The 21,444-nt window shown below is 40.9% G+C and overlaps 1 non-coding gene across 1 annotated transcript; it reads right to left on the bottom strand.

Moving 5' to 3' along the window:
* Positions 1 to 14,877: 14,877 nt before the first annotated feature.
* Positions 14,878 to 14,985, bottom strand: LOC127741897 (small nucleolar RNA R71). The gene has a single exon (XR_008003085.1). It is a non-coding gene; the product is annotated as a small nucleolar RNA R71 (small nucleolar RNA).
* Positions 14,986 to 21,444: the final 6,459 nt, after the last annotated feature.

Genomic DNA, 21,444 nt, shown 5'->3' with positions numbered 1-21,444 from the left:
GGAGTTCTTCTACTTTTGTGTGGTGGTGGTCGAGCGGTGTCAACTTTTCTTTTGTGAGTCCTTTTTGGGGAACTCTCAGCAACATGGATTGATGAGTGGATATTTTATATGCTTTTTGGGGGTAATTTCATTTAGTTTTAAGTATGTTTTAGTTAGTTTTTAGTATATTTTTATTAGTTTTTAGGCAAAAATCATATTTCTAAACTTTACTACGAGTTTGTGTGTTTTTCTATAATTTCAGGTATTTTTTGGCTGAAATTGAGGGAGTTGAGCAAAAATATGACTCAGGTTGAAAAAGGACTGCTGATGCTGTTGGATTCTGACCTCCCTGCACTCGGAATAGATTTTTTGGTGCTACAGGAGTCCAATTGGCGCGCTTTCAATTGGGTTGGAAAGTAGACATCCAGGGCTTTCCAGCAATATATAATAGTCCATACTTTGCGCGAAAATAAATGACGTAAACTGGCGTTTAACGCCAGTTCCATGTTGCATTCTGGCGCTCAGCGCCAGAAACAGGTTGCAAGTTGGAGTTAAACGCCAGAAACAGATTACAACCTGGCGTTTAACTCCAGAAACAGCCCAGGCACGTGAGAAGCTCAAGTCTCAACCCCAGCACACACCAAGTGGGCCCCAGAAGTGGATTTCTGCACCATCTATCTTAGTTTACTCATTTTTTGTAAACCTAGGTTACCAGTTTAGTATTTAAACAACTTTTAGAGACTTATTTTGTATCTCATGACATTTTAGATCTGAATTTTGTATTTTCTGATGGCATGAGTCTCTAAATTCCATTGTTGGGGGTGAGGAGCTCTGCAGCGTCTCAATGAATTAATGCAATGATCTCTGTTTTCCATTCAAACACGCTTGTTTTTATCTAAGATGCTGATTCGTACTTAACTGTGATGGTGATGAGCGGATAATTTATACGCTTTTTGGCATTGTTTTTAGGTAGTTTTTAGTAGGATCTAGCTACTTTTAGGGATGTTTTCATTAGTTTTTATGCACATTTCACATTTCTGGACTTTACTATGAGTTTGTGTGTTTTTCTGTAATTTCAGGTATTTTCTGGCTAAAATTGAGGGACCTGAGCAAAACTCTGATAGAAGGCTGACAAAGGACTACTGATGCTGTTAGATTCTGACCTCCCTGCACTCGAAATGGATTTTCTGAAACTTCAGAACTCCAAATGGCGCGCTCTCAATGTTGTTGGAAAGTAGACATCCAGAGCTTTCCAGCAATATATAATAGTCCATACTTTATTCGAATCAAGATGACGCAAACTGGCGTTCAACGCCAGTTCCATGTTGCATTCTGGAGTAAAACACACCAGAAACACGTCACAAACCAGAGTTAAACGCCAAACAGACGTTACAACTTGGCGTTTAACTCCAAAAGAAGCCTCTGCACGTGTAAATCTCAAGCTCAGCCCAAGCACACACCAAAGTGGGCCCAGGAAGTGGATTTCTGCATTTAGACTTATTTCTGTAAACCCTAGTAACTAGTCTAGTATAAATAGGACATTTTACTATTATATTAGACATCTTTGGATTTTTTTTGGTTTACCTTATGATCCTTTGATCACGTTTATGGGGGCTGGCCGTTCAGCCATGCCGGGACTATCACTTATGTATTTTCAACGGTGGAATTTCTACACACCATAGATTAAGGGTGTGGAGCTCTGCTGTACCTCGAGTTTCAATGCAATTACTACTATTTTCTATTCAATTCAGCTTATTTCTGTTCTAAGATATTCGTTGCAATTCAAAATGATGAATGTGATGATCCGTGACACTCATCATCATTCTCACCTATGAACGCATGACTGACAACCACTTCCGTTCTACCTTAGAACGAGCGAGTATCTCTTGGATTCCTTAACCAGAATCTTCGTGGTATAAGCTAGAACCCTTTGGCGGCCACTCTTGAGGATCCGGAAAGTCTAAACCTTGTATGTGTTATTCCAAGTAGGATTCAGGGATTGAATGGCTGAGACGAGCTTCAAACTCGCGATTGTTGGGCGTGATGACAAACACAAAAGAATCAATGGATTCTATTCCGACATGATCGAGAATCGACAAATGATTAGCCGTGCTGTGACAGAGCATTTGGACCATTTTCACTGAGAGGATGGGAAGCAGCCATTGACAACGGTGATGCCCTACATATAGCTTGCCATGGAAGGGAGTATGAAGGATTGAAAGTAAGAAAGCAGTATATTGCAGAAATTCAACAGGGACAAAGCATCTCTATACACTTATCTAAAATTCCTACCAATGATTTACATAAGTATCTCTATCTTATTTTATGCTTTATTTATTATTAAATTTGAACCCTTTATAACCATTTAAAATCCACCTAACTGAGATTTACAAGATGACCATAGCTTGCTTCATACCAACAATTTCTGTGGGATCGACCCTTACTCACGTAAGGTTTATTACTTGGATGACCCACTTGCTGGTTAGTTGTGCAGAGTTGTGACAAAGTGTGATTCACGTTTGAGAGCGCTACCAAGTCATTGGAGCCATTGTTGATGATCACAATTTCATGCACCAAGTTTTTGGCACCATTGCCGGGGATTGTTTGAGTTTAGACAACTGACGGTTCATCTTGTTGCTCAGATTAGGTAATTTTCTTTTCAAAAAGTTTTCAAAAATCTTTCAAATTTTTTTCTTTGTTTTCGTTTTTCCAAAAATTAATTTTCAAAAAATCCAAAAAAATTAATAAAACCAAAAAAAAATAAAAAAAATATTTTGTTTTCTTGTTTGAGTCTAGAGTCAATTTTTAAGTTTGGTGTCAATTGCATGTTTTGAAAATTTTATACATTTTTCGAAAATTTCATGCATGGTGTTCTTCATGATCTTCAAGTTGTTCTTGACAAGTCCTCTTGTTTGATCTTTATGTTTTCTTGTTTTGTGTCTTTTGTTGTTTTTCATATGCATTTTTGTATTCATAGTGTCTAAGCATTAAAGATTTTTAAGTTTGGTTTCTTGCATGTTTTTCTTTTCTTGAAAATTTTCAAAAATAAGTCTTGATGTTCATCTTGATCTTCAAAGTGTTCTTGGTGTCCATCTTGACATTCATAGTGTTCTTGCATGCATCATGTGTTTTGATCCAAAATTTTCATGTTTTGGGTCATATTTATGTTTTTCTCTCTCATCATTAAAAATTCAAAAATAAAAAATATCTTTTCCTTTTTTTTCTCATAATTTTCGAAAATTTGAGTTGACTTAGTCAAAAATTTTTATAACTTAGCTATTCCTTAAAAGTCAAGTCAATTTTTCAAATTTTAAAAATCCTATCTGTTCCGGGAGTTACCTGAAACTGTAGGTCGATCTCGGACGAGATCTTCTGTGCTGGTCGGAACTGTTGTGTCCGACTTGATGATGGTGGCTGGAGCTGCCGTATCTGACTTGTTGGACTTGGTGATGGTGTTGATCCTTCGTCCCTAGAGGGTGGGGGGTACCTGCAAGGGACTCCGATGCTTAAGTTATCAAGGGTATTAAGCAGGTATTGAGTAGAATCAGAGTATGAGTTATACCTGGGTGCTCCAGTGTATTTATAATGGTGAGATGTGACCTTCTGTGGATAAGATAAGTTAGTTATCTTATCTTATCTTTATCTTATCCTCAAGTGAGGTCATCTTATCTTCAAGGGAACTGCCCTTCTCTCTGTAGGCTTGGGCCGCCTTAGGATTTGGGGCGTGTTCCTCTATTTGGGCCCTTCTTTGGGCTTTCCTGGTGACTTGGTCGAGCTCTTTGGAAAACGGTCGGGTTGTCCTGACCTGAAGAGGTCAGTCGCTTTGTCTGTCGAACATCCCGGGTCGGACAGCTCGATCCAGGGTATGAACAGTGCCCCTGCTTGAGCTCGGACTTCTTTGAGGTCAAGTCTTTGACTTCGGTCCTTCTTTGGTGAAGCCGAACTCAAGCATTTTGTCGATTCCTTTGTAGCAGCTTTTGAATGTAGAACGTTTTCCTCTAAAAGCGTGCGTTTTTATATCAGCGCTTTTTTGGGAACGCGAGAGGGTTTTAATATCTGCATTTAATTGGCATTAATTGCCCCATTTTCTCTTGGTCTTTTATTTTTAATTTCTCAATCAAAAAATGGTTTCTCTTCTTCACTCCTTCTTCGTAACTTCTCCCTTTACTCTCTCATTTTCTGTTTCTTTCGTAGTTTCTTCCATCTGTTCTGTCGCTGCTTTCTGTGGAAGAGGGGTGACTTCTAGGTTTTTTTCCTCCGCAGTTTTCTGCTTTCGAGGGGTGGCTTTGTGGCTTCTGTTCTTTCGACTTTCGAGGTTTTCTTCTACCTTTTTCCAGGTTTGTTTTTTCTTTCTTCTGTTTCCTTATATGTGGGAAGTTTGCATTTTGTTTAGAGGAAGTTTGGGTCTTTCTGCTTTTATCATACCCGATTGTTGCATGCTTTGGAATTTCTTTGTTTATGGTTCGAATATTTTTTCTTGTTGCTTGGATCTTTTTCTTTATGTTGTCGTCGTTTCTACTTGTGCCTTCGCTGATGATTTTTGCTTGATTCCGGAAAAAGTTTGCGTCTTTGCTATTTTTCTGCTTGGCATTTTTGGTGTTTTTGACAATGAACTGTAGAAGGGTGGCGACTTTGCGTTTTTACTTTCTTTGTATCCTTTGAGACTTTATTTTCTTTTTGATGAGTGTCAAGACGTGAGCTGTAGAGATTTCCTAAAAAACCTTGCTTTGTTACTGCCTCTAAGGGATGCCCCAGGACTTTTGGCTTGAGTCTTGGGGTTTTCCTTCTCTGTTTGTTCATCCGTCGAGTTGTTTTGCCCCTCATCCGAGATGTTTTTTAAAGGAATCCGCTCTTCTTTTCTTTTTGTAGGATTTTAGTTGGCCTCATGTCTTCCCGAAATAACGTTGTAAAGATGCCTTCCCAGGTCCCTGAGGGCATGGCCAATTGGGTGGACTCGATGGTTCTTATGTGTGTCTCTCTGGTTGATTCTGAGTTTTGCACGCAGCTTAGGCAGTTCCATAGTGTCTGTAGTAATCCTGGTGATGAGAAGAACTATGAACTTGTCCCTCCCTCTTCTGACGAGAGAGTCTGCTTCTCTACTTGGGTTGTTGACGATCGCCCTTTCTTCTATGTTTATGACTTTTTCTTTGGTCAGCTGGGTATCACCCTTCCCTTCACTAAATTTGAGATCAACCTATTATGGTCCTATAATGTCGCCCCCTCTCAACTTCATCCTAATTCCTGGGGTTTCATAAAGATTTTTCAATTGTTGTGCAATGGTTTTGGTATCCCTGCTTCCCAATCTCTCTTTTTCTATCTGTTTGTCTTGACTAAGCCCGGAGTGGTAAAAAAGAAGGCAGCTTGGGTCTCCTTTCACTCTACCCAAGGAAAGAAGGTTTTTTCCATGTTTGACGAGTCATTCCGTGATTTTAAAAACTACTTTTTCAAGGTCCGAGCTGTTGAAGGAGCTCGGCCCTTCTTTCTGGATGAAAATGATGAGCCTGCTTTTCCCTTGGAATGGCAAAAAGATGTGAGGGTGTCCCGATATACGTGGGAAATGTTGGATGAGGCTGAGCGAGCCTTTGTGACTATCTTGGAAGAATACTGGGGTCAACCTCACCATCTCGACACAAAGAAATTTCTAACCAATCCCTCTCTTCTTCAAACTGAGCTGGGTATTTTGTGTTTCCTTTTTTATCTGTTTTATATTACTCGTAACTGTCTTTTCCGACTTGTAGCTTAATTTCTGTTTTATTTGCAGAGGCGGTGAAGAATAATGAATCCATGAAAGCTTTTAAAAGAGCGCAGAGGGCGACTGCTGCCAAAAATATCTCGGCCAAGGCGGCTGGGGAAGGATCCTCTCAAGTGCACGTGAAGCCGTCTGTGCCGAGTTCCCTTGGGGTGAAGAAGGTGATCCCTACTCCCCGAGTTCGTCTGGTGGATCCTCACCCTACTTCTGCTGCTCCTTCTGTTGCTCCTCCCAATAAAAAACAAAAAACAGCTGAGCCTTTCGACCTCAACGCTCCCGATTTTAATGCCATTGAATTTGGGGATCAGCAAATCGGTCCCTATGGTACCCTCTCAATGGACGATGTGTCCATCCTTCATCATTTGGAATTTATGGCCCGAAATGACGTACAGATGGCGTATATGGCGGCTGCTATATACTGGACTGCTCAGAATCTTCCTCTCCATGCTACCAAAGCATTTATGAAGGAGGCAAAGCAGGAGTTTGACTGGATGAAGGGGCTGAAGGAGGAAACTGAATTAAAGGTGACCAAGTTGGAGAAGGATCTAGAGAATGAGAAGGCGAATTCCCTTTCACTGGCAGCTTCTTTGAGGTTGGCCGAGGACACAGCCCTGATGCATAAAGAGAGTTACGTTACAACTTATCGAGAGGTGATGCGTCTGAGGGGGGAGTTGGACAATGCCCGGGAAGATTATTCTGAGCTCCAAGGTCATCTTGTTGGCAACGTGACTGCTACTTACGAGAACTTGAAAGAGCAAGTTCGGGTCATTGCTCCCGAGGCCGATCTCGCCCTTTTCAATCTGGACAACATTTTCAGGGATGGCAAGATTGCACCTGATTCGGATTGCCAGGTTTTGAATCGGGAGGATGGAACTATAGATGCTGTGCCTATTCAGTCTCGCCCTCCTTCTCCTTGTCCTGATGCTGCCAAGAAGGCTCCTGATGCTTGCTGATCTCTTTCTAGATATTTATGTAGTTGGCCCGGCTTGTGGGCTTTTTAAAACTTTGTTTATTTTGCTGACGGTTTCTAGTTGCTTGTTTTAGAAACTTTTATTTTGAAAACAAAGAGTAGCTCGCTATCTTTGGTAGGTGTTGATGGCCGCCAAGGCTTTTATAACTTTGTAGATTATATCAAGGTTTTTGACTTGTTTTCTCTTCTGCTTTCTGAGAATGCTGGAACCTTGCGGCTTGACTTCTTGGGATTGCTTTATGCGTTTTGTTTTGGCTTGGATCCTTTGAGTTTGTGTCTATGTGGGTCCAACTTGTTTCTCGGTTTTCTCGCTTTTGTACGTATTTTTGGTGCTCCGTAACCGATTCTTTTGCGTTAGTCCCTTCTAAGTTATTTTTGTAATCCCCTTTCTTGGACCTTGACCAGGTTTCTTTGAGGGATTACTTTTATAACTTTGTTTTGTAGGAGACCGACTTCGTTAGGTCGATCTCTTTCTAAGTTATTTTTGTAATCATCTTTCTTGGACCTTTGTTAGGTCTCTTTCAGGGATTACTTTTATAACTTTGTTTTGTAGGAAACCGACTTCGTTAGGTCGATCTCTTTCTAAGTTATTTTTGTAATCCTCTTTCTTGGACCTTTGTCAGGTTTCTTTCAGGGATTACTTTTATAACTTTATTTTGTAGGAAACCGACTTCGTTAGGTCGATCTCTTTCTAAGTTATTTTTGTAATCCTCTTTCTTGGACCTTTGTCAGGTCTCTTTCAGGGATTACTTTTATAACTTTGTTTTGTTGGAAACCGACTTCATTAGGTCGATCTCTTTCTAAGTTATTTTTGTAATCCTCTTTCTTGGACCTTTGTCAGGTCTCTTTCAGGGATTACTTTTATAACTTTGTTTTGTAGGAAACCGACTTCGTTAGGTCGATCTCTTCTTAAGTTAAAGTAATCCTCTTTAATAGGGTTGGGCAGACCTCTTTCCAAGGTTTACTTATAACTTGGGTTGACTTGGTCCGACTTCTGAACGTCGGTCAGTCTTTAAGTTATTATTTTAGCTATCCGTAAGACCTCGTCAAGCTCTTTTTTTGGATTGCATTCGATAACTTCTTACATTATTATGTGTTCATCTTTGCCAATTTGTAGAAAGTTGTTGGCATCTTTAGATCGTCTTTTGGGTGAATCGTGTTTTCACCTTTATCGGACGGTTATCTTTATCGTGATCGTGCAGTGAAATTGTTTTTCACTTTCTGCCGATCTGTTGCTTTATAATCGGACAATGAATACTTCAGATTAATGCATCTTGAAATCTTGTAGAATATCTAAATAAATTTTATTCAAAGAAAAGTGCAAAATATATACATGTGGGAATTTTTTCATCCTTTTAAGTCGGATAGTGTCTAGGTCTCAACCTGGTGCCTCATTAAAAAGCCTTTTCAGGAAAAAGAGTGCATCCAATAATGAGATCCTTTACCTTTTCTAACTGTAGTACCTTCTTAGGTTGCAGGCGTGCCATGATCTGGGAAGCTCTCGCTTTGATTATATCTGGAAGCCATTCGGCGCTTTAGAGCTTCCTCCCTGATCCGAGCTCTTTCTTGGATTTCAGGTAGTGGGTCGAGCTCTTCCCTCTGAAGTTGGGAGTTTGCTCCCTCATTGTAATGAACTACTCTAGGCGATCTTTCCTCAATCTCTACTGGAATCATTGCCTCTATTCCGTATGCTAACCGAAAGGGGGATTCCTTTGTGGTGGAATGTGGCGTCATTCGATATGCCCATAGGACCTGTGGAAGCTCTTCTGCCCAGGCTCCCTTTGCATCTTGTAATCTCTATTTTAAGCCGGCCAATATGACTTTGTTGGCGGCTTCGGCCTGTCCATTGGCCTGTGGATGTTCGACGGAGGTGTACTGGTGCTTTATATTCAAGTCGGCTACTAGTTTTCTGAAGCCTGCATCTGTGAATTGAGTGCCATTGTCTGTGGTTATTGAATATGGAACTCCGAACCTTGTAACAATATTTCTATATAGGAATTTTCGGCTTCTTTGGGCGGTGGCGTTAGCTAGGGGTTCTGCCTCGATCCACTTTGTAAAGTAGTCTACCCCTACTATGAGAAATTTAACTTGTCTTGATCCCTGGGGAAAGGGGCCGAGAAGATCGAGTCCCCATTTTGCAAACGGCCAAGGAGAAGTCACGCTGATGAGCTCTTCTGGCGGGGCGATGTGAGAGTTGGCATGTTTCTGACATGGTGGACATGTCTTTACAAATTTTGTGGCTTCTTTCTGTAATGTTGGCCAATTGAACCCTGCCCTGAGTACTTTTTTGACAAGAGCCCGTGCTCCGAGATGGTTGCCACAAATGCCACGATGTATTTCTTCTAACACTTCCCTTATGTGGGAGGTCGGAACGTATTTTAATAATGGTACTGAGATCCCTCTTTTATATAGTATGTTGTTTACGATGGTGTAGTACTGTGCCTCCCTTTTTAGCCTTTTCGCCTTCTTTTCTTCTGTCGAGAGTGTTCCTATTTTGAGGTAGTTGATTATGGGAGTCATCCATCCTTGGTCCTGGTTTACTATGGCTAGGACTTTTTCTTCTTCCGAAATTGACGGGTTTTGTAACATTTCCTGGATGAGGCTTATATTGTTTCCCCCTGGTTTGGTGCTGGCTAGTTTCGAGAGTGCGTCAGCTCGGGCATTTTGTTCACGGGATATGTGGCAGATCTTATATTCCCCGATTTGTCTAAATACCTTTTCATGGTGGGATCTTTGGCCTGGTAGCTCCCTGTTATTTGTGATGTGACCACTTATGGATCGCTGTAAATGTTGAGTTTTTGAGCTCCTACTTCTTCAGCCAGCTTCAAACCAGCTAACAATGCTTCATATTCCGCCTGGTTATTTGAGGCCGGGAACCCGAACTTGAGGGAGAGCTAGACTTGGGTTCCTTGGCTGCTTTCTATTATTACGCATGCGCCGCTTCCAGTTTTATTTGAAGAACCGTCCACATAGAGATTCCATTCTATGAGGGTTTCCAGGACATCTGTGAATTCTGCGATAAAGTCAGCCAGATACTGTGATTTGATGGCCGTCCGAGCTTCATATTGGAGGTCGAATTCTGACAGCTCGACTGCCCATTGTAGAATTCTACCTGCTAAGTCTGTTTTCTGCAATATTCCTTTTAGGGGCTGGTTAGTTCGAACCTTAATGGTGTGAGCCTAGAAGTAAGGGCGGAGTCGTCGGGATGTTAAAATGAGAGTATAGGGGAATTTTTCTATTTTCTGGTAGTTCAGCTCGGATCCCTGTAGTGCTTTGCTGATGAAGTAGACGGGCTGTTGTCCATTCTCGTCTTCTCTGACTAGTGCTGAGGCTATTGCCCGGTTTCCTACTACGAGATATAATATGAGTGGTTCTCCTTCTCGTGGTCGAGATAGGATAGGTGGTCGTCCTAAGAACTTCTTAAAGTCTTGGAAGGCTTGCTCACATTCTGTTGTCCATTCAAACTATTTTCCCTTTCTTAAAGTAGCATAGAAGGGGAGAGATCTTATCGCAGCTCCTGCTAAGAATCGGGATAAGGCGGCCAATCTCCCGTTGAGTTGCTGTACTTCTTTGACACAGGTTGGGCTCTTCATGTTGAGTATGGCCTGACATTTGTCTGGATTTGCTTCAATTCCTCTTTGTGTGAGCATGAAACCTAAGAATTTGCCCGCTTCTACTGCAAAGGTGCATTTTGCGGGATTGATTCGTATGTCATGCTTTCTTATGGTGTCGAACACTTGGGCCAGGTCGGACAATAATGTCTCTTCGCTTTGTGTTTTTATTAGCATGTCGTCCACGTAGACTTCCATGACTTTTCCGATGTGATCCGAGAAGACTTTATTCATTAGCCTTTGATAAGTAGCTCCTGCGTTCTTGAGACCGAAAGGCATTACAATGTAGCAGTAGTTTGCTTTCGGTGTTAAGAACGAGGTCTTTTCTTGATCTGGTGGGTACATGGGGATTTGGTTGTACCCCGAGTATGCGTCCATAAATGAGAGATATCTATATCCGGAGGAAGCATCTACCAGAGCGTCAATACTTGGGAGTGGGTATGGATCTTTTGGACAAGCTTTGTTGAGATCGGTGTAATCGGTGCACATTCGCCACTTCCCATTTGATTTTTTCACCAAGACAACGTTGGCTAGCCATAGTGGGTATTTGACTTCTCTTATGAATCCTGCTTCCGCGCAAAGAGATCAACATTATCTCGTAAGAATTGTATTAGTAATTCTTTTGAATCTTCTCTTAGGATTGTGCTGATATTAGTTATTTTTCCGACGTATCCCCGATCTGGATCTTCTCTATCGCACCTTCTGGCTGTGGATGAAGCTCTTCTCGTTGTTGGACTCTGCCCAGCTCGATTGTGTGGAACTCTTCTCCCCCGCCTCTGAGGTTTAGGCTTTCGTTATAACAGCGACGTGCCATCTTTTGATCTGCTTTTATCGTGGCTATTCCTTTCGTAGTGGGGAATTTCATACATAGATGTGTGGTCGAGACTATTGCGCCAAGTTGGTTGAGTGTTGTCCGACCTATGAGAGCATTGTAAGCTGAACTTACATCGACCACGATGTAGTCTATTTTGAGGGTCCTGGATTGGTTCCCTTTTCCGAAGGTTGTATGTAGTGGTATGTATCCCAATGGTTGAACCGGGGTATCTCCTAGTCCGAACAGACTGTTTGGATATGCTTTAAGTTCTTTTTCTTCTAAGCCGAGTTTATCGAAGGCTGTTTTGAATAAGATGTCGGCGGAACTCCCTTGATCTATTAAGGTGCGGTGTAGATTGGCATTTTCCAATATGATGGTGATGACCATGCGATCGTCGTGTCCTGAGATGATGCCGGAGGCGTCCTCTTTAGTGAATGTTATTGCCGGGATGTTGAGTGCTTCTTCCTTTCCCTCGACATGATATACTTCTTTGAGATATCTTGTGCGAAATGATTTGGAGATCCCTCCTCCTGCGAATCCGCCATGTATCATGTGGACATGCCTCTCTGGCGTCTGAGGTGATCGTCGGTTCGTTCGTTATCTTCATCCCTTCGTCTCTTTCTTTGATCATCATCTCGGGTGGCCAGAAATCGATCTAATTTTCCTTCTCTTACCAACTTTTCTATGATATTTTTTAAGTCGAAGAATTCATTTATGGAGTGTCCTCGGACTCGATGGTATTCACAATATTCCTTCCGGTTTCCTCCTCCCCTTTTGCCTTTGAGTGGTCGTGCTAGGGGGATTTTTTCCGTATGGCAGACTTCTTTGTATATCTCGACCAGGGATGCTCTGAGAAGAGTGTAATTATGGTATTTTTTGATTTTCTCCCCTTGTCGATCTTCTTTTCTCTTGGATTCCTTGTCCTTGTCTCGGTAGGAGGCCCCCGATTTTGAGGTTTCCCCTAACCGAGCGTTTTCTTCCATGTTGATATATTTTTCTGCTCGTTCATGTACTTCATCTAAGGAGGTCGGGTACTTTTTTGATATAGACTGGCTAAAAGGTCCCTCTCTTAGGCCGTTGATGAGTCCCATGATGGAGGCCTCTGTTGGTAGACTTTGTATGTCCATGCACGTTTTGTTGAATCTCTCCATGTAGTTGCGGAGGCTCTCCCGATCTCCTTGTTTGATCCCTAGTAAACTGGGGGCGTGCTTGGCTTTATCTTTCTGAATGGAGAATCTGGCCAGAAATTTTTTAGTTAACTCATCAAAGCTTGAGATGGACTTCGAGGGTAGATTGTCGAACCATCGGATCGCTGTCTTTGTGAGAGTTGTTGGAAAAGCCTTGCAGCGAACAGCATCCAACATCTGGGGCGTCGGTAAGGTACATTCTGCTTCTGAAGTTGATGAGGTGATGGTTGGGGTCCGTGGTGCCATCATACAAGGTCATATCCGGGAGTTTGAAGTCTTTTGGAATTTTGGTTTTCATGATTTCCCTGGTGAACGGGTCTTGCTCTTTGCGTGAATTTTCTTCGAGATTGGCCCGAGGGGCTTTTAATTTAAGGTCGGCTTCCAATTGATGTAGTTTTTCTTCCAATTCTCGACGTCACCGCACCTCTCTTTGTAGATGTTTTCCGATTTCCCGTTGTTGTTGGGTTTCTTTTTCAAGTTATTTTAGGCGGTCTAGGAGCGCTTCTATTTCCCCCGAATTTAGTGAGTCTTTGTCCTTGTTGGTTTCCGGGGTATCTTGTAGCGTGACATCCACGTTCTTGTGCGGTGTTCTATTTTCCAAATCTGAATCGTGGTCGTTGTCATGGTCGTCCGTCATGGTGATGGGATGACTTCCAGGTCCCCGGCAATGGCGCCAATGTTCCGGGGGTTACCTGAAACTGTAGGTCAATCTCGGACGAGATCTTCTGTGCTGGTCGGAACTGTTGTGTCCGACTTGATGATGGTGGCTGGAGCTGCCGTATCTGACTTGTTGGACTTGGTGATGGTGCTTATCCTTCATCCCCAGAGGGTGGGGGGTACCTGCAAGGGACTCCGATGCTTAAGTTAGCAAGGGTATTAAGTAGGTATTGAGTAGAATCAGAGTATGAGTTATACCTGGGTGCTCCAGTGTATTTATAATGGTGAGATGTGACCTTCTGTGGATAAGATAAGTTAGTTATTTTATCTTATCTTTATCATATCCTCAAGTGAGGTCATCTTATCTTCAAGGGAACCGCCCTTCTCTCTGTAGGCTTGGGCCGCCTTAGGATTTGGGGCGTGTTCCTCTATTTGGGCCCTTCTTTGGGCTTTCCTGGTGACTTGGTCGAGCTCTTTGGAAAGAGGTCGAGTTGTCCTGACCTGAAGAGGTCGGTCGCTTTGTCTGTCGAACATCCCAGGTCGGACAGCTCGACCCAGGGTATGAACACTATCTCTTCAAAATCTTTTTCAAAAATCAAATCTTTTTTATTTTTTTATTATTTTCGAAAATTTTTAAAATTTATTTTCAAAATCTTTTTCTTATCTTTAATTCAAAATTTCGAAATCTTTACTAACAATTAATGTGATTGATTAAAAAATTTGAAGTTTGTTACTTTCTTATTAAGAAAGGTTCAATCTTTAAATTCTAGAGTCATATCTTTTAGTTTCTTGTTAATCAAGTAATCAATTTTAATTTTAAAAATCAAATCTTTTTCAAAATATCATTTTCAATCATATCTTTTAAAAATATCTTTTTCAAATCATATCTTTTTCAAAATCAATTTCAAAATATCTTTTCTAACTTCTTATCTTTTTAAAATTGATTTTTAAATCTTTTTCAACTAACTAATTGAATTTTTATTTGTTTTAAAATTCTTATCTTTTTCAAAACCACTTAACTACTTCCTCCTCTCTAATTTTCGAAAATTCCTCCCTCTTTTTCAAAGCTTTCTTAATTAACTAATTGTTTCAAATTTTAATTTTAATTTTAATTCTTCTCTTAATTTTCAAAAATCACTAACCCCTTTTTCAAAATTAATTTTCGAAATTCTCTCCCTCTCATCTTTTTTTATTTATTTATTTATTTACTAACACTTCTCTTCATCTCAAGAATTCGAATCTATCTTCCCCTTTGTGTTTGGATTCTTAACTCTTTTCCTTCTTCTATTTCTTTCTTCTTCTACTAATATAAAGGAATCTCTATACTGTGACATAGAGGATTCCTCTTCCTTTTCTGTTCTCTTTTTTTTCATATGAGCAGGAACAAGGAAAAATGCATTCTTGTTGAAGCTGATCCTGAACCTGAAAGGACTCTGAAGAGGAAACTGAGAGAAGTTAAAATACAACAATCCAGAGACAACCTTACTGAAATTTTCGAACAAGAAAAGGATATGGCAGCTGAACCCAACAACAATAATGCAAGGAGGATGCTTGATGACTACACTACACCTACTTCCAAGTTTGATGGAAGAAGCATCTCAATCCCTGCTATTGGAGCAAATAACTTTGAGCTGAAACCTCAACTAGTTGCTCTAATGCAACAGAACTACAAGTTCCATGGACTTTCATCAGAAGATCCCTATCAGTTTTTAACTGAATTCTTGCAGATCTGTGAGACTGTTAAGACTAATGGAGTAGATCCTGAAGTCTACAAGCTCATACTTTTCCCTTTTACTGTAAGAGACAGGGCTAGAACATGGTTGGACTCACAACCTAAAAATAGCCTGGACTCCTGGGATAAGCTGGTCACGGCCTTCTTGGCTAAGTTCTTTCCTCCTCAAAAGCTGAGCAAGCTTAGAGTGGATGTTCATACCTTCAAACAAAAAGATGGTGAATCCCTCTATGAAGCTTGGGAAAGATACAAGCAGATGACCAAAAGGTGCCCTTCTGACATGCTTTCAGAGTGGACCATTTTAGATATATTCTATTATGGTTTATCTGAATTCTCTAAGATGTCACTGGACCATTCTGCAGGTGGATCCATTCACCTAAAGAAAATGCCTACAGAAGCTCAAGAACTTATTGACATGGTTGCAAACAACCAATTCATGTACACTTCTGAGAGGAATTCCATGAGTAATGGGACGCCTCAGAGGAAGGGAGTTCTTGAAATTGATGCTCTGAATGCCATATTGGCTCAGAACAAAATGTTGTTCTCAGAGTCTGAATGGATTGCAAAATGCATCCAATAGTACTAAAGAGGCATCTTCTGAAAAAGAAGTTTATGATCCTGAGAACCCTACAATAGCAGAGGTAAATTACATGGGTGAACCTTATAGAAACACCTATAATTCTTCATGGAGAAATCATCCAAATTTCTCATGGAATGATCAACAAAAGCCTCAACAAGGCTTTAATAATGGTGGAAGAAATATGCTCAGCAATAGCAAGCCTTTTCCATCATATTTTCAGCAACAGACAGAGAATTCTGAGCAGAGCACCTCTAACTTAGCAAACATAGTCTCTGAGCTGTCTAAGGCCACTTTAAGTTTCATGAGTGAAACAAGGTCCTCCATCAGAAATTTAGAGGCACAAGTGGGCCAGCTGAGTAAGAAAGTCACTGAAACTCCTCCTAGTACTCTCCCAAGCAATACTGAAGAGAATCCAAAAAGAGAGTGCAAAGCCATTGACATAATCAACATGGCCGAACCTAGAGAGGAAGGAGAGGACGTGAATCCCAATGAGGAAGACCTCATGGGACGTCTCTCAAGCAAGAAGGAATTCCCTATTAAACCTCCTTCTGCCATTCATGAGCTCTGAAGACTATTCTTCCTCTAAAGAGGATGAAGATATAACCAGAGAGCAAGTTGCTCAATATCTAGGAGCCATCATGAAGCTGAATGCCAAGTTGTTTGGTAATGTAACTTGGGAAGGTGAACCTCCATTGCTCATTAGTGAACTAGATACATGGGTTCAGCAAACTTTACCTCAAAAGAAACAAAACCCTGGTAAATTATTAATACCCTGTACCATAGGCACCATGACCTTTGAGAAGGCTCTATGTGACCTGGGGTCAGGCATAAATCTTATGCCACTCTCTGTAATGGAGAAGCTAGAGATCATTGAGGTACAGTCTACCACATTCTCATTACAGATGGTAGACAAGTCAGTAAGACAAGTTTATGGATTGGTAGAGGACATGTTAGTGAAGGTTGAAGGCCTTTACATCCCTGCTGATTTCATAATCTTAGACTCTAGGAAGGAGGAGGATGAAAGCATCATCCTTGGAAGACCCTTCCTAGCCATAGCAGGAGTTGTGATTGATGTTGACAGAGGAGAATTAGTTCTTCAATTGAATGGGGACTACCTTGTGTTTAAGGCTCAAGGTTATTCTTCTGGATACATGGAGAGGAAGCATGAAAAGCTTCTCTCAGTACAGAGTCAAACAAAGTCCCCATAATCAAACTCTAAATTTGGTGTTGGGAGGCCACAGCCAAACTCTAAGTTTGGTGTTGGGAGTCTACAACATTGACCTGATCACCTGTGAGGCTCCATGAGAGCCCACTGTCAAGCTATTGACATTAAAGAAGCGCTTATTGGGAGGCAACCCAATTTTTATTTTTCTAATTTTAATTTTTATTTTATTGTTCTTTTGTGTTTTATTAGGATCATGATCATGTGGAGTCGCAAAATAAATACTAAAACTAAAAATAGAATAAAAAATAGCAGAAGAAACAGCACACCCTGGAGGAAGCGCTTACTGACGTTTAAACGCCAGTAAGGAGCATCTGGCTGGCATTCAACACCAGAACAGAGCATGGATCTGGCGTTGAACGCCAAAAATAAGCACTAGTCTGGCGTTTAAACGCCAGGAATACACCCTGAGGAGAGCTGGCGTTGAACGCCAGAAACAAGCATGGAACTGGCGTTCAATGCCAGAAACATGCTGCAGATGGGTGTTGAACACCCAAAACAAGCATAGAGCTGGCGTTTAATGCCAGAAACAAGCATCAATCTGGCGTTAAATGCCAGGATTGCATGTAGAGGGCATTTTACACGCCTCATTGGTGCAGGGATGTAAATCCTTGACACCTCAGGATCAGAGGACCCCACAGGATTATCTCAGGATCTATGGACCCCACAGGATCCCTACCTACCTCAACTCACCCTCTCTCTCTTTTTCACACAATCCAATAAACACTCTTCCCCAAAACCCTTCACCAATTACCTCAATCTCTCTTCCCTATCACCTCTTCACCACTCACACCCATCTTCTCTTCCTCATAAACTCCACCTACCTTCAAATTCAAAATTTCTTTCCCACCAAAACCCACCCTAAATGGCCGAACCAACTCCCTCTCCTTTCACTATATAAACCCCTCCATCCTTCTTCATTTTCACACAACACAACCCTCTCATCTCCCCCTTGGCCGAATACACATCTCTCTCCCTCTCCTCCATATTTTCTTCTTCTTCTTCTATTCTTTCTTCTTTTGCTCGAGGGCGAGCAATATTCTAAGTTTGGTGTGGTAAAAGCATAGCTTTTTTGTTTTTCCATAACCATTGATGGCACCTAAGGCCGGAGAAACCTCTAGAAAAGGGAAAGGGAAGACAAAGAATCTTAATGGTTCAAGAGTTCTATGCCAATGTATGGATCACTAGGAACCATGATCAAAGTATGAACCCGAATCCAAAGAATTATCTTACAATGGTTCGGGGGAAATACTTAGATTTCAGTCCGGAAAATGTAAGGTTGGTATTCAACTTGCCTATGATGGAAGAAGATGCACGCCCCTACACTAGAAGGGTCAACTTTGACCAAAGGTTTGACCAAGTCCTTATGGACATATATGTGGAAAGAGCTCAATGGAAAAGAGACTCAAAAGGCAAGCCGGTTCAATTAAGAAGACTAGACCTAAAGCTTGTGGCTAGAGGATGGTTGGAATTCATCCAACGCTCCATCATTCCCACTAGCAACCGATCCGAAGTTACTGTGGATCGAGCCATCATGATCCATAGCATCATGATTGGAGAGGAAGTAGAAGTTCATGAAGTCATTTCCCTTGAATTCTACAAAATAGCCGAAAAGCCCTCTACCTTGGCAAGGCTAGCTTTTCCTCATCTCATTTGCCATCTATGCTACTCGGCTGGAGTTGTTATAGATGGAGACATCCTCATTGAAGAGGACAAGCCCATCACTAAGAAGAGGATGGAGCAAACAAGAGAGCCCACTCATGGATCCCAAGAGACGCATGAGGAAGCTCATCACCAAGAAATCCCGGAGATGCCTCAAGGGATGCACTTTCCTCCCAACAACTATTGGGAACAACTCAATACTTCTCTAGAAGACTTGAGTTACAACATGGATCAATTAAGGGTGGAACATCAAGAGCACTCCATCATTCTCCATGAGATTAGAGAAGATCAAAGAGCAATGAGGGAGGAGCAACAAAAGCAAGGAAGAGACATAGAAGAGCTCAATGACATCATTGGTTCTTCAAGAAGAAAGCGCCACCATCACTAAGGTGGACTCATTCCTTGTTCTTATTTCTCTGTTTTTCGGTTTTTAAGCTTCATGTTTATCTATATTTGTGTCTTTATTACATGATCATTAGTGTCTAATAACTATGCCTTAAGGCTATGAATAATTCCATGAATCCTTCACCTCTCTTAAATGAAAAATGTTTCTAATTGACAAGAACAAGAAGTACATGAGTTTCGAATTTATCCTTGAAATTAGTTTAATTATATTGATGTGGTGACAATACTTTTTGTTTTCTGAATGACTGCTTGAACAATGCATATTTTTTATCTTGTTGTTTATGAATGTTAAAATTGTTGGCTCTTGAAAGAATGATGAAAAAGAGAAATGTTATTGGTGATCTGAAAAATCATAAAATTGATTCTTGAAGCAAGAAAAAGCAGTGAAGAAGAAGCTTGCAAAAAAAATTTGGCGAAAAAAAATATAAAAGAAAAAGAAAAAGCAAGCAGAAAAAGCCAATAGCCCTTAAAACTAAAAGGCAAGGGTAAAAAGGATCCAAGGCTTTGAGCATCAATGGATAAGAGGGCCCAAGGAAATAAAATCCAGGCCTAAACGGCTAAAAGCTTGAGACTGAGTGGTTAAAGTCGTGATCCAAAGCAAAAAGAGTGTGCTTAAGAACTCTGGACACCTCTAACTGGGGACTTTAGCAAAGCTAAGTCACAATCTCAAAAGGTTCACCCAGTTATGTGTCTGTGGCATTTATGTATCCGGTGGTAATACCGAAAAACAAAGTGCTTAGGGCCACGGCCAAGACTCATAAAAGTAGATGTGTTCAAGAATCAACATACTTAACTATCTGAAATTCTAAGTTCCTATGGATGCCAATCATTCTAAACTTCAAAGGAAAAAGTGAGATGCCAAAACTTTTCAGAAGCAAAAAGCTACAAGTCCTGCTCATCTAATTAGAACTAATATTCATTGATATTTTGGGATTTATAGTATATTATCTTCTTTTTATCCTATCTGATTTTCAGTTGCTTGGGGACAAGCAACAATTTAAGTTTGGTGTTGTGATGAGCGGATAATTTATACGCTTTTTGGCATTATTTTTAGGTAGTTTTTAGTAGGATCTAGCTACTTTTAGGGATGTTTTTATTAGTTTTTATGCAAAATTCACATTTCTGGACTTTACTATGAGTTTGTGTGTTTTTCTGTAATTTCAGGTATTTTCTGGCTGAAATTGAGGGACCTGAGCAAAACTCTGATAGAAGGCTGACAAAGGACTGCTGATGCTGTTGGATTCTGACCTCCCTGCACTCAAAATAGATTTTCTGGAGCTACAGAACTTCAAATGGTGCGCTCTTAACGTCGTTGGAAATTAGACATCCAGAGCTTTCCAGCAATATATAATAGTCCATACTTTATTCGAATCAAGACGACGCAAACTGGCATTCAACGCCAGTTCCATGCTGCATTCTCGAGTAAAACGCCACAAACACGTCACAAACCAAAGTTAAACGCCAAACAGACGTTACAACTTGGCGTTTAACTCCAAAATAAGGCTCTGCACATGTAAAGCTCAAGCTCAGCCCAAGCACACACCAAAGTGGGCCCCGAAAGTGGATTTCTGCATTTAGACTTATTTCTGTAAACCCTAGTAACTAGTCTAGTATAAATAGGACATTTTACTATTGTATTAGACATCTTTGGATTTTTTTGGTTTACCTTATGATCCTTTGATCATGTTTACGGGGGCTGGCCATTCGGCCATGCCGAGACCATCACTTATGTATTTTTAACGGTGGAGTTTCTACACACCATAGATTAAGACTGTGGAGCTCTACTGTACCTCGAGTTTCAATGCAATTACTACTATTTTCTATTCAATTCAGCTTATTCCTGTTCTAAGATATTCATTGCAATTCAACATGATGAATGTGATGATCTGTGACACTCATCATCATTCTCACCTATGAATGCGTAACTCACAACCACTTTCGTTCTACCTTAGAACGAGCGAGTATCTCTTGGATTCCTTAACCAGAATCTTCGTGGTATAAGCTAGAACCCTTTGGCGGCCACTCTTGAGGATCCAGAAAGTCTAAACCTTGTCTGTGGTATTCCGAGTAGGATTCAGGGATTGAATGGCTGTGATGAGCTTCAAACTTGTGATTGTTGGGCGTGATGACAAACGCAAAAGAATCATTGGATTCTATTCCGACATGATCGAGAACCAACAGATGATTAGCCGTGCTGTGACAGAGCATTTAGACCATTTTCACTGAGAGGATGGGAAGTAGCCATTGACAACAGTGATGCCCTACATACAGCTTGCCATGGAAGGGAGTATCAAGGATTGAAAGTAAGAAAGCAGTATGTTGCAGAGATTCAACAGGGACAAAGCATCTCCATACACTTATCTGAAATTCCTACCAATGATTTACATAAGTATCTCTATCTTATTTTATGCTTTATTTATTATTAAATTCAAACCCTTTATAACCATTTAAAATCCGCCTAACTGAGATTTACAAGATGACCATAGCTTGCTTCACACCAACAATCTCCGTGGGATCGACCCTTACTCACGTAAGGTTTATTACTTGGACGACCCAGTGCACTTGTTGGTTAGTTGTGCGGAGTTGTGACAAAGTGTGATTCACGTTTGAGAGCGCTACCAAGTCATTGGAGCCATTGTTGATGATCACAATTTTGTGCACCAGATGGATGTGATGATCCGTGACATTCATCACCATTCTTAACCCATGAACGTGTGCCTGACAAACACCTCCGTTCTACATTAGATTGAATGAGTATCTTTTAGATTCCTTAATCAGAATCTTCGTGGTATAAGCTAGAATCCATTGGCAGCATCCTTGAGAATTCGGAAAGTCTAAACCTTGTCTGTGGTATTCCGAGTAGGATTCAGGGATTG

Source organism: Arachis duranensis, chromosome 9 (assembly GCF_000817695.3).
Source record: "Arachis duranensis cultivar V14167 chromosome 9, aradu.V14167.gnm2.J7QH, whole genome shotgun sequence".
In the NCBI taxonomy this organism is placed as follows: Eukaryota; Viridiplantae; Streptophyta; class Magnoliopsida; order Fabales; family Fabaceae; genus Arachis; species Arachis duranensis.
Note: the sequence above shows the minus strand (reverse complement) of the source record. Positions and strands in the feature narration are given on the sequence as shown.